This window comes from Lepisma saccharinum, chromosome 6 (genome assembly GCF_977018435.1).
Source record: "Lepisma saccharinum chromosome 6, izLepSacc3.1, whole genome shotgun sequence".
NCBI classification, from domain to species: Eukaryota; Metazoa; Arthropoda; class Insecta; order Zygentoma; family Lepismatidae; genus Lepisma; species Lepisma saccharinum.
In genome coordinates, this window is record NC_139234.1 from 15,455,378 (window position 1) to 15,469,717 (window position 14,340).

Below are 14,340 nucleotides of genomic sequence, written 5' to 3' on the forward strand. Positions count from 1 at the left end.
GGACCTTCACAAATGAGATTTGGATTGAATAAATGTTGTTGATTACAGTGGCTGCTATAATTATGTGGAATTTCTCTTTGTGCGGTTGAGATTATAAATTGATAGTAAAGAAGGAGGTAGAGATTATCAGTTGAAAGTAACGACGAATCAAGTAAGAATAACTAATTGAAAGTACGCTGTGTAAATGTATAGCATACCAGTGGCAGTGATAACAAGGCAGAGGCATACTAGTCGCCATTTTCTTTTTTCTTTTGTAGGGGGTTTCGTGTTGATACAAAATATGTATCTAATAGTAATAAGTACAAAAAATAGTAACAGTTATTATTTTAACTACTACGAACAGTGCTGATAATAATTCGAGATGGACGGGAGCGAGACTATTTCGAATTTAAAGGAAAAAGTCTCGGATATGTGGAATGACCTAAAGATAATCAGAAGAGGCGAAAGACAAACCAATGGAACAAAATGTACAACTACAGTAGTAGCAATGATGTAAGGTAACGAATAGGTAAACATTGAACTTACAGTTTATGTATTACCCATCTTAAAAACAGCTCAAACGTATTTGAAACTTTCTACATGTTATCATTTTGTATCATTATGACACGTGCTTCCCCTCGAACTAATATTTATTGTTGTTAATTTCCTTTGTCGTTGCACAAATGTTTATTGCTCTTTCCAATTCTAGAAATATTTTTAATGTTATTCGTAATACCTTTAATTTGCTGCGTGATTTTTGTGTTATTTAATATTAAGACCTATTACTGATGATGTCACAGAATAGTGACTCACCTGTATGTATATATCTTGTAAGACCTGATGCTATGGTAATTATGGACTGTGTTTAGTTTTTAGCTTTGGCTTTCGCACCCCTCAGGATAAGTCACGTATCACATCTGGTCATCTTGCTCCGAAATAACTACAAGTATTACGGTCACAATGGCAGTCTTACGGATGACGTCAAGATGGAATGTTTACTGGAATCCGAACAATTGAAATGTAACACCACCGAGAGTGTAGATACGTTGATTGATTCGTTGATTATTTTTCGTCGCTTTCTGTCACATTTGGCTAATCACGACATAAAATGGTGATTACATGGAATTGATGAAGGGATACTCGCAAAGAACATCCGTGCCCTGGCAACTTATAAACCCCACATCCCCATTTCTTTCAATTGATAATACGCACCTCTCCATTACTATCATGAGTGAATATATTTTACAGTATTTTTCAATAGTTGTTAACTCGACATAAATCTTCTTTACTGATTTGAGTTGATTTTTGTTATTTAGCGTCGCTTTCCCGTCACTTTTGGCTAATCGCGACGAGTTTAAAATCCTTTTTGCACCACAGTAAACTATCTTATGAACATGGACGTCCGCAGGATCTTTTCCAGGGCGCGGGGGGGGAGGGGGCAAAGAAGGCAGATTTTCCCCATGATAGTGATGCCCGCTCAAAATAACATTATTTCAGTCTGAAATTATCACGCTCCTTAAACACAATTATAATGAGTAACATAAATTACTGTGATGGAAATTAAATTATCTGTGAAAGATATATATATAATTATTATGTGGACATTCATTCTCCCGTAGGGGGACATGGCCCCTCTTGCCCTCCCTACCGGACTCCCATGCTTATGAAGGTACAGGAACTTTTTTCCTAAAGAGAAAATAAACTGAATAAATAACAAGCAATAGCTCTGTCATTGACAGCTAGCACTAAGTTCCTCTGCTTGAATGAGAAATGGATATTTCTTGCATGCTTTAGTGTATTAAATTTTATATGTATGTAAAGCAGAGGAAATATACCATCTTGCGTGAATAATATATTGTTAATTTCATACAGTGTTTATCCTCTGCATATGTTTCTAATTATACATTTTCGTAGTTGAAAATTACACGTTTGACACGTCTGTATTTGTATTTTATTTTCTGCTTCTGCTACATTTGACAATTAGCGACGAGGAGGATGAATGAAGACACGCACGCATGCACTCACTCACTCACTCACTCACTCTCTCTCTCTCACACTCTCTGTTTTACACTCTAACACTCTATGTCCAGGCTGATGCCACGGCTGGAACGTGGAACCTTCCATGGTCAGACCTTCGGTCAACTGCTGAGCGCGCTCGGCCAGAGTTTCCTTTCTTATAATCTTCAAGTCCCTTTGTGCAGTTCTCATCGTTGAGTTCACAGCAGATATAATGGGCCGAGGTTGATCTGTTTGGTCTATTTTACTTCGCCTTTCTGCCACTTCTTACTATTCGCGAAGATGGGAGGGAATGAGTGATGATATGAAATTGATGAAAGAACACCCCCCCCCCCCATGCCCAGGCCTGGATTCGATTGATTGGTTTCAAACTGAAATTTCAGTCCAAGTAACGATAGTATGATCTTCGAGATGAGCACTATACGTGTTACAAAGTACTCTTAAAGAATCCCCAGTGAATTGGTCAAAATAAATTGACAGAATTTCGAGGAGAGGTCGAGCCGCTGTAAGACCACACCTTACGCCAATATACGTAAGTAAACCCGTGGCGCAACAGCCCGTGAAGGCAAGGGCCTACTCACTCACAAGGGCCGGCCTCACTCGCACACCAATCAGTTACAGGGTGACGTGTGGTCAGCACGACGAACCCCCCAATCGTTGTTGAAGGTTTCCCCAATCTCCTCAACAGGTCCTATAGACCAGCCATGTCAAACTCAATTCGTGAGTAGGGCCGCATAACGATAATGTCAAAACTTTCCGGGTCACACATCTAGAACCCCAACACCTTGAAGTCCAGAAGTAAGTGGTTCGACCCAACGGTGCCGGGATTCCAGTGATTATTATTGCAGCATCGATATGTAAATTATATATAGACCTCCCCCCATATTTTCTCATGGTTATAGTATTTTACATGTTACTTTCGAGTATAAACTCGTTACAATTGTGCAAAATTTTTTGCAAGAAACTGTTTGTGTGCAATTATAGTTTCGTTTCGCACAGATTTGACAGTTTTTTTTAACAAGCTTCTCAAAAGTCTGCAATAAGTTTTTTTGTGAGCATGAAACTCTTAATGCAGACAACAAATATTTTGTCAGTCATTCTTGATCATTCGGCAAGGCTGTTTCATTAATCTTCATTATGGAAAACAACTTTTCACCAAGGCAAGTGAAAGCAAAATTAATAAAATTTCTACAGCAAAATAGCTTATTCGAGGATACTGCTATGGGAGATATGAGAAAAATCAAGGACAACCCACCTCGCGACATTTATTTTTCAATACGAGTTGCACTGCAATTCAATAAGTTCCATTCGAACGCAGGACTTGCACACACATCATCAAAAGAAAAGGGAGCAGAGCAGAACAAGTATATTGCCCTTCGCACCCTCTGAAGTCTTGAAACCTGTTTCCAAATTCATCACGTAGTATTTTTACTGTGGACAAATATTCCTGCCATACCTGGTATTCCTGAGAAGTTGAGAAGGACAAATTATAACTTTATTAAAAAAAGTTTTAATATAACGGAAGACTGTAACTTTGCAAAATGGCCTCCACTTCCTTCAAAATATCAGCTCTTGTGTCACGGGGAGGAATCATTCAAGTAGTTTTACTGTCATATCGAGATGAGAATCGCATCCACGAATGAAGGGAGCTAACCGAGCTAGCTCGCAGACGTTCGTAATTTCACATATTGTGAGCGAAAAGGCAACACCACGAACAATTTTTGCTTTCAATTGTTCGTTGACTAAGTCATCAATCCTCTCCTCAACTGTATTTCTGATTTTTTTTTTTATATTTTTTTTATTAGCGTTGCTTTTCTGCCACGTTTGGCTACTGGCGACGATGAGGATGAGTAATGGTATCATGAAATTGATGAAGAGACACATACAAAGAACACCCATGCTCAGGCCAGGATTCGAACCCGCAACCTCTGGTGTCGCAACGGGCTGTGCTAACCACTCTGCCACAGAGGTTGGCAAATTTATTTCGTGATATAGAAATACTTCTGGATGAATAAACTTTATCAGGGTACAAATTTTCTACGCTTTTCACTATTCACTTCACAACAAAAGTAAGCATTTCACTTGAAAAATCTACATTCCTCGTCTATAGTCCTTTTCTTACTCCCACGAAGTTTGGGAAGCCATATGGTTCTCTGAAACTTTTACAGAAACTGACTTTTCTTCCAAGTAAATCCTTGAAAATCAAGAAACAAACTCACAGAAAGTATGCACGCTGCCCTCCCCCAGCTGGCAAGATATTTTCGTACTTCAGAAGTAACATGTCCATCAGCTTGCTTAGTTGACACAACATCTACTCTATAATGGAATGTATACCTGTGTAGGGAAAATTGGTCAATGTGTTGAAGTTTGGATGAGTCTCGTCTTGTATCACGAGAAAAGAGAAAACGGGATAACTACAAATGTATAGATAATTTCAAGCATGAAGTGTTAAGTGGGGCCAAGGCGGGCCGCATTAACGGATGCTGGGGCCTACATGCGGCCCGCGGGCCGCGAGTTTGACTGGCCGAAATATCAGGAGAAAAGTCGTTACGCTTCTTCCAGGAGACTCGAACCTGCGCGCGTCCCGTAGCTGGAGAGCCCAAAGCATGACGCCTTAGACCGGACGGTCATGATGCAGGACAGCAGGCCCGTAGGCAGATTTTTTTTTGGGGGGGTGGAATGCTCATCCCTTATCAGCAGCTGCCATCTAAGGGCGAAAAAGTGAGGGAACCCCTGAAGATGAGTTTTTGTTTCCTAATTTTGATTTGGCAAAGGGGAGCTCTCTCACTGCACCAAGCGCCGTCAGCCCTATGCCGGTCGTTTGAGTATCTTGAGTTTGAGTTTCTGTAAGTCTTCTTTATGTATAGATAGGCTAGTAGATAATAAATGTACTTCTGACCGCAACTCTGATTTCTTGACCAAACGACCACAAAAAGTTGAAAAACTCACTTTCTCTTCCTGTTCCACGCCTCATTTAGTGCGCTGACGATGTTTCACGGGCGCAAAAAGGCAGTGATGAGTGAAAGATGAGCTCTCATCCTCTCATCCTTCTCATCCCTCTCATTCTCCTCTTATTCTCTCATCCTCTTTTTATCCTCTTTTTATTCTCTCATCTTCCTCTCATCCTCTCATCCTCTTATTTTCTCATCCTCTTATTTTTTGAAAGATGAGTGTACCTTATCGTAATTTTCCAAGTCTGGGACCAAATGTTTATATATTGTGATCTTCGTAAACCTCTCCTCTCATTCTCTCATCTTCTCATTCTCTCATCCTCTTATTTTTTGAAAGATGAGTGTACCCTATCGTAATTTTCCAAGTCTGGGACCAAATGTTTATATATTGTGACCTACGTAAACCTCTCCTCTCATCTTCTCATCTTCTTATTTTTTTATTTTCTTATTCTCTTATTTTCTCATTCTCTCATCCTCTCATCCTCTCTACCTTTAGAATATTGTCGTCAACATCAGAGATGAAGTTGGAGTGCTGGAATCAACGGGGCCAAATGTTTATATATCGTGATCTTCGTAAACCTCTCTCTTGGGGGAACGATGTGGCATATACACATGCGCGCTCTCAGCTTAATTAATCTGCATGCATGCTTAATGTTTGATTTTTTTGTTTCTAGTTCGACATGAGATACATACAATTTTATTTTTTGAAGTACCTAGGTTAATCTGTGACATACAACTAGCGATCGACACGACCACCTGACACACAGACACAGAGAGAGTGAGCAAATTTAAAGTGTGATCTATCGTGAATTAAACTAAGCTCCCTCACCCACCCACATATAGCCTTACAGGTGACTCAAAAGCAGAAATTGGTCATAGCGTGACAGGTCGATCTATCGTGAACTAAACTAACCTCCCCCACTCATACATACACACTATGTCTTACAATAAGTAAGGCTGCTATATCACATGTAAGGGCTGGCGGTTGCCAACACACACAAGATCTATTGCAAATTTTATTAACTTACGACATAAGCCATGGACACACACACACCAAGCCTTCCAGATAGGCTATAAGCAACTCACCTCTTGCAATTGTATAACGGGGAAAATTAACCTACAGCTAGCAACACTGTTTGAGCTGCTTTCGACGAGTAGTGTTACCAAACTTACTTTTTGCAAATAGGCTCTACAGCTAGAGGCTTGAAACATATACCCTACCAGAGTATGCCAACTTACCTCATGTAAAAATATTACCTAGTACGGGTTAAGCTGTGACATACAACTAGCGAACAATACGACCACCTGACACACAGACAGCTTATACGCAGTTTTTCCTACACACGTACTGGGTTTAAAAGGTAACTTGCAACAACCATTTCACTCTCCTCCTATCATATAATAAAATTACCACAGGTTTTTGATACTTGCTGCCAGAACATGGTGGTTTTAGACTGGAAATTCAGCCCGATTATTCTATTTGTGCAAGAGAAAAATAATGATGCCTGCATTTGGAATATATAATTCTTCTTACGGTATTTTGCGTGCCCCAGTAACCTTGCTTTCGATTCACGGAAGCTATGACGTGTATTTCCTGTTTCGCGAACATACGAGAACCTTTCACAATGTCGCATCAGATAATAATATATTGCAAGAGCGAGTTGGTTGTGTATATAAATCTAGTCTTGGGGAATGGACATGAATATAATGTCAAAAATATAATGTCAAAGAAGGGAGGGAGACCATAACGGATAATTCTTATTTCGATGCCGGTCTACGACTCTGAGGGCTCAAGTTACAATGTTTACCTATAGCTGTACATATTTAAAAATGACCTGAGCAATTAAATGTTACAATACCGATCCTGATTTTTGTCGGATGACGTAGGTTGCAATCCCACCCCCGATGGCGTATAGACTTAAATGTTTCCATAACATGAAATACTGTTAATGGAAATCTGTCGTTTCTAATGTAAAAATCATATAACAAGAAAAAGAAGAAAATAAATGTTGCGAGCAAATACGGAGCCTCAACCCAAACACATAAATAATCAGACAAGATGTCAACGGTGCGTTCATAACTAACAAGTGATTATTCAAAAATTGAAATGGTGCAGGGGGGGAAACAACCAACTAACTAACTAGGCTTCTTAAACCCGAGGACAGCAAATACAAGCCTATCCTGATCTGAGAAAGATCTCTATCTATTTTTTTTCCATCCCAACCGATTTTTTTTAGGTCTATTCAACCCCTCATGGTACACGAGTTCCCACTGCCCTGATGGTGGAGGAAGCGAATCTATTTGGACATGAAAGAGCACTATGTGTGGGAGACTATAATTTATACATGTGGTTGCTTGGATGCTTACAGAGGATGCCATAGCTCGTGCGATTGAGGCATTTTATTAAGCACATATTTTGATGAGTGTAAAGAATTAAATAAGTCACAAGGGGCTGAGGCATGGTTCGAATTTCTCGATCTAGGTATGGATGCAGACAGACACGAAGTTTTGTGTGTGGACACAAATGATAATGGAAAAATGCCGTTCACCCCGATAGCATAGTGGTAATGTTGTTCTTGCCTCGTTTCCATCGACAACATAGTGGTTACACTGTCCAATATTAAGAAGTTTGAATATGCCTAACCTAAAATAAAATTCAAGAATTAATAGAGTTAAACATTTGCCACTCTGAAATGGCGACGGCTATCATAACATTATTTTCAGCGGGATAATAATGACAATATTATATATATTAAGGATTAGGCCCGAGGGATTCTTATTCACTACACTCGTTTCCGCACAACTCATCGACTACAAAGCAACAATGTTAGGAAGTGTGTGCATGGTCGCAAAAATACAAATTTAAAAATTACTAATGAGACATGAACTCTCTTCACTGGTGTGTATTTGAATATGCGAAAATAAGGTACTTTGAATAACCACAAAAAAGCTTGCAACGGTATAGAGAAGGGTCACAACTTCAAACTTTAGACGATTTTTCGTTAATCTGCAAAAGGCCAGGGCGTACGGTAAATTGATTTTATTGAAAAGTATGCAGAAGCAGTGTTGGAAGCAGTTTGAAGACTGAAACGGCTATGGAAGGACACTTATTATAATGTTAATATTTCAGTATAATGTTTTCAGAATTGCTTTTCGATAATGTTCGGTACTTAATTTAATCAATTGTTAGACAAAACATACATTCGAATTCAAGAACGGAAAATATGAACAGCAAATGAATGCTTTAGAGTAGATGTGATATTTAAAGGAGGTGATTATTTTTTTATTTTCTCAATTCAAACAAAAATTCATGAATATTATTATCATTGAATGGTTGGTTAGGTGCTCGGTTTACCTTGTCCCTCCGAACGAAAGATGGAATGTATACGAGCCTGTGCCTCCTAAGTTTATCGCGGGCTATGAGAATAAATCGCGAAATAAAACAAACTGGAAACTTTCAATATATATATATTTTTTATAACATACTTCACTAAGGAGGTCAAATGACAAGTTGGATTGCTATCCTTTTTATAATTTGTTAAATTTTATTACGAACGAGGAAAGAATGCATGGCACTTAATGCTGTAATGTTATTGATTAGATCATCGTTTATCTTGTCCGCATCGATTAATCTTCTTATGTTTTTTTTTTGTCTTTTCGTCGCGTCCATCTCTTCTGTTATCACAATCGAGACTTCTAGATTATTATTTTTTCTCCCTGCAATTTTAGAAATGTAATTTTTCATGATCATCCAGCGAACGCCTGAGATATTTCAGCAAAATGTCGATTATTCAATGGATGTTGTAAGGTTCCATGTTTTTTTTTCACTATCTCTTGTTTGGTCGATTTTGAATTTGGGAGTTATTTTTTTATTTTGCTTTTCGCGACATGTTCGACTAATCGTGACAATACGTTTCAACCTTTCTGCATAAACGTTGAAACGTTTCAACGAACAAACGTTGAACCAAAAAAATGTTTTCTCAAACGTTTAGACGACTACGAAAACGTTGAAATGTAAAATATTGTTGCATTGTAATCAAAAAAGAATTCGTTGAATATGCCTAACCTAAAATAAAATTCAAGAATTAATAGAGTTAAACATTTGCCACTCTGAAATGGCGACGGCTATCATAACATCATTTTCAGCAGGATAATAATAACAATATTATATATATTAAGGATTAGGCCCGAGGGATTCTTATTCACTACACTCGTTTCTAACCTGTCCACACTGGAAACCGAAAACACAAGTACGAGACACTAACTTGGGAGAGGACATGCAAAAACTCTGCAGGGCTCATCTTAAAAACTTCAGTAGATGTTTGTCATGGAACTCCCTCCTTAAATTCGATTCGAAAGGCACAAATATTCCGGTTCTTGAATAAGAAGCGCGTATGCCTTCGGAAAGAGAGAAGAAGAAATAAATAAATCAACTCATGCATATTCTTCATGTACGTACGCTTGGTGACAAGAAACAGTATTTTTTTTTCTCTTCAAGAAATTGTTTTCAACTTTTTGCTAGGTGACCCAACAGGAGTGGACGAAATAGCTTATTCATTCAAACTGGAAGCTTGCTTTTTTTTTCAACAATGGAAAACACATTATTTCCAGTGAAATATCGACTCAACTACCTAGAATGGCTACCACGGGCTTGGTGACTGAATACTAAAAAACTATCGAGCGACTTACTTCACAGCAGTGTCACTTAGTTTCAACAAGAACAGTTCAAGGCTTCCCGGGTGTCCTGCAAGGTTCGGCATTTATTTTTTTTAATAGCAAGCAGATGAACTGGCAGTTATTTTCTGGTAATTATGTCTTGCCGATGGCGTTGTCACTTTGTAATCAAAAAAATGCTAGGTTTCGATTGATACCTGTTGGAGGCACATGGTGGTTCGATTTACAGGCCCAATCCCGATTTGCCTTTCCGTACATAAAGCAAACTTAAAGCTGCAATTCAATCAATAATTCACTGGTAATTATATTCTTGTGTCAAGTACATCCCCTCTCTAGGAACTTTTAACATATATACTGCTTGTTAAATAATATTGTGTTTCTGATTTTTTCATCCTCATAGTCATGAATAATCCAAGAGAAAAATATATTGTACTGACATTCGAAACATGCAATAAAAATGTATGATCAAAAAGCTAGCAAAAAGAATAAACAGTGAAGGTAATACACACAAGATTCGAGCCGTATGGTTTGAACAGAATTAGATACAAAATTGGATTGATCTTGCTCATTTATAGGGTGAGAGATGGAAGGCTTCTGTTGCTAAACCTTCGGGTTTAAGAAGACAAGAAAATTAGTTGGTTAATACCGAGCTATTAGGAACTGGCATCCTTGAAACTTCATGCTGCAAGCCTCGTCCTCTACATGTTTATTTCCGACATAATCCTCACTCTTGTTATGCTTTTTTTTTTACAGATAACATCAAAAGCCGTGACATGCGATTTTCTGGCTTTTTCATTCACAACATGGATATTCATGTTTCTCATCACATCGCAATAATGAGGATACTCAATACCATATAGGGTTTGGCGAGTCTCAGAGCTCCAGGAAAAAATAAACTCCTGTAGGATTTTCCGTGTAGCAGTAAGACACGCTAGTACCGTAAATTGAACTGCTCATAATTTAGATTTTATTGAAAAACAAGCAGAAGCTGTGTTGGGAGCATTTTGAAGACTGGAACGGCTATGCAAGAACACTTATTATAATGTAAACATTTTAGTATAATATTTCGAGAATTGCTCTTCGGTACTTAATTTAATCAATTGTTAGACAAAACACAACATTTTGAAATGAGAATTCTTTTTTTGGTACTTGAGAAACTATTTAACACTCTTCGTAAAGCTGTATACACTATTTCCAACTTTTTGAGCCTGAAATTGTGGTGAAATCTTTTTTCTGTTCCTACAATAGTTAGCCTAGTTTTTTTAACAGTACATCTACAAATTCCATGGAAGTGTACCAGTTATCAGTAGTTACATTTCTGTTGGTATCAAAATTAGGTTTACACAGTCTTACTACAGCCTGCCTATGTATAGAAAGCTTTTTTCTCGTTTTCACATAACTCTAGCCTATCTGTTCTAATGTGTTCTGATTATTAGTTCTAGTTATATTAGTACCAAGCGAATAGCAAGCTTGAGAATTGACATTAAATTCACTCAGAACTTGCAAAATTGCTTTCAGGGTTGACAAATCTCATACAACTCGGAAGTACTGCAAATCTAGCTGATGACATGGTTACTCGAAATATGTCCTGTTCCGTCTGTAGCAAAAAAAAATCGAAAGTTTTTGTTGTTCTATTTAAAATTATATTGTAAATAAGGAGTCCAAGGAAGTTTTTCAGTTCTGTAAGGGCACAAGTTGTGAGCACAACTCTATCAGAATTAACGTATTTCTTTCTCACATTTTCAATTTTTTTTTTTTTTTGTCTATTTTAGCATGTTCTCCTGCATAGTGTCTGTGATAATGTAGCCCCATGCATCAACTGGAACTACTTTGTTTCTTTTTTGTAGTTCGGGATGAAACAAAAAAATATATATATATTCCGGGACTCTGGTATGTTTCGTAGTCTCCACTGAAGATCTCTTGAATCTATTTTTTATCATAAAAATATTTGTCACTTACTGTATCAGGTCCACTGCTTTGGTTGTCTTCATCGCCGTCAACTAACACATATGAATCGGTATCATGATTGCTTTGAATATATTCTTCGTCCTCTGTATTGGAAAAATTCAATATCTGACACATCACTTAAAATCTCGGCAAGCATATTTGCAAGTTTCTGTTCGAAGTTCGGATCACAAAAAAAGAGGTCGCATTGCCTGATATGTTCCACATTTTTTTTATTTAACTCACAGTACGCACACAAACACAGTCGTGACGTTCGCTAAAACCGACACAGTGAGAGGGGTCTTCATATTGTAAGGCCAGTTCATCTGCTTGCTATTAAAAAAAATAAATGCCGAACCTTGCAGGACACCCGGGAAGCCTTGAACTGTTCTTGTTGAAACTAAGTGACACTGCTGTGAAGTAAGTCGCTCGATAGTTTTTTAGTATTCAGTCACCAAGCCCGTGGTAGCCATTCTAGGTAGTTGAGTCGATATTTCACTGGAAATAATGTGTTTTCCATTGTTGAAAAAAAAAGCAAGCTTCCAGTTTGAATGAATAAGCTATTTCGTCCACTCCTGTTGGGTCACCTAGCAAAAAGTTGAAAACAATTTCTTGAAGAGAAAAAAAAATACTGTTTCTTGTCACCAAGCGTACGTACATGAAGAATATGCATGAGTTGATTTATTTATTTCTTCTTCTCTCTTTCCGAAGGCATACGCGCTTCTTATTCAAGAACCGGAATATTTGTGCCTTTCGAATCGAATTTAAGGAGGGAGTTCCATGACAAACATCTACTGAAGTTTTTAAGATGAGCCCTGCAGAGTTTTTGCATGTCCTCTCCCAAGTTAGTGTCTCGTACTTGTGTTTTCGGTTTCCAGTGTGGACAGGTTAGAAACGAGTGTAGTGAATAAGAATCCCTCGGGCCTAATCCTTAATATATATAATATTGTTATTATTATCCTGCTGAAAATGATGTTATGATAGCCGTCGCCATTTCAGAGTGGCAAATGTTTAACTCTATTAATTCTTGAATTTTATTTTAGGTTAGGCATATTCAACGAATTCTTTTTTGATTACAATGCAACAATATTTTACATTTCAACGTTTTCGTAGTCGTCTAAACGTTTGAGAAAACATTTTTTTGGTTCAACGTTTGTTCGTTGAAACGTTTCAACGTTTATGCAGAAAGGTTGAAACGTATTGTCACGATTAGTCGAACATGTCGCGAAAAGCAAAATAAAAAAATAACTCCCAAATTCAAAATCGACCAAACAAGAGATAGTGAAAAAAAAACATGGAACCTTACAACATCCATTGAATAATCGACATTTTGCTGAAATATCTCAGGCGTTCGCTGGATGATCATGAAAAATTACATTTCTAAAATTGCAGGGAGAAAAAATAATAATCTAGAAGTCTCGATTGTGATAACAGAAGAGATGGACGCGACGAAAAGACAAAAAAAAAACATAAGAAGATTAATCGATGCGGACAAGATAAACGATGATCTAATCAATAACATTACAGCATTAAGTGCCATGCATTCTTTCCTCGTTCGTAATAAAATTTAACAAATTATAAAAAGGATAGCAATCCAACTTGTCATTTGACCTCCTTAGTGAAGTATGTTATAAAAAATATATATATATTGAAAGTTTCCAGTTTGTTTTATTTCGCGATTTATTCTCATAGCCCGCGATAAACTTAGGAGGCACAGGCTCGTATACATTCCATCTTTCGTTCGGAGGGACAAGGTAAACCGAGCACCTAACCAACCATTCAATGATAATAATATTCATGAATTTTTGTTTGAATTGAGAAAATAAAAAAATAATCACCTCCTTTAAATATCACATCTACTCTAAAGCATTCATTTGCTGTTCATATTTTCCGTTCTTGAATTCGAATGTATGTTTTGTCTAACAATTGATTAAATTAAGTACCGAACATTATCGAAAAGCAATTCTGAAAACATTATACTGAAATATTAACATTATAATAAGTGTCCTTCCATAGCCGTTTCAGTCTTCAAACTGCTTCCAACACTGCTTCTGCATACTTTTCAATAAAATCAATTTACCGTACGCCCTGGCCTTTTGCAGATTAACGAAAAATCGTCTAAAGTTTGAAGTTGTGACCCTTCTCTATACCGTTGCAAGCTTTTTTGTGGTTATTCAAAGTACCTTATTTTCGCATATTCAAATACACACCAGTGAAGAGAGTTCATGTCTCATTAGTAATTTTTAAATTTGTATTTTTGCGACCATGCACACACTTCCTAACATTGTTGCTTTGTAGTCGATGAGTTGTGCGGAAACGAGTGTAGTGAATAAGAATCCCTCGGGCCTAATCCTTAATATATATAATATTGTCATTATTATCCCGCTGAAAATAATGTTATGATAGCCGTCGCCATTTCAGAGTGGCAAATGTTTAACTCTATTAATTCTTGAATTTTATTTTAGGTTAGGCATATTCAAACTTCTTAATATTGGACAGTGTAACCACTATGTTGTCGATGGAAACGAGGCAAGAACAACATTACCACTATGCTATCGGGGTGAACGGCATTTTTCCATTATCATTTGTGTCCACACACAAAACTTCGTGTCTGTCTGCATCCATACCTAGATCGAGAAATTCGAACCATGCCTCAGCCCCTTGTGACTTATTTAATTCTTTACACTCATCAAAATATGTGCTTAATAAAATGCCTCAATCGCACGAGCTATGGCATCCTCTGTAAGCATCCAAGCAACCACATGTATAAATTATA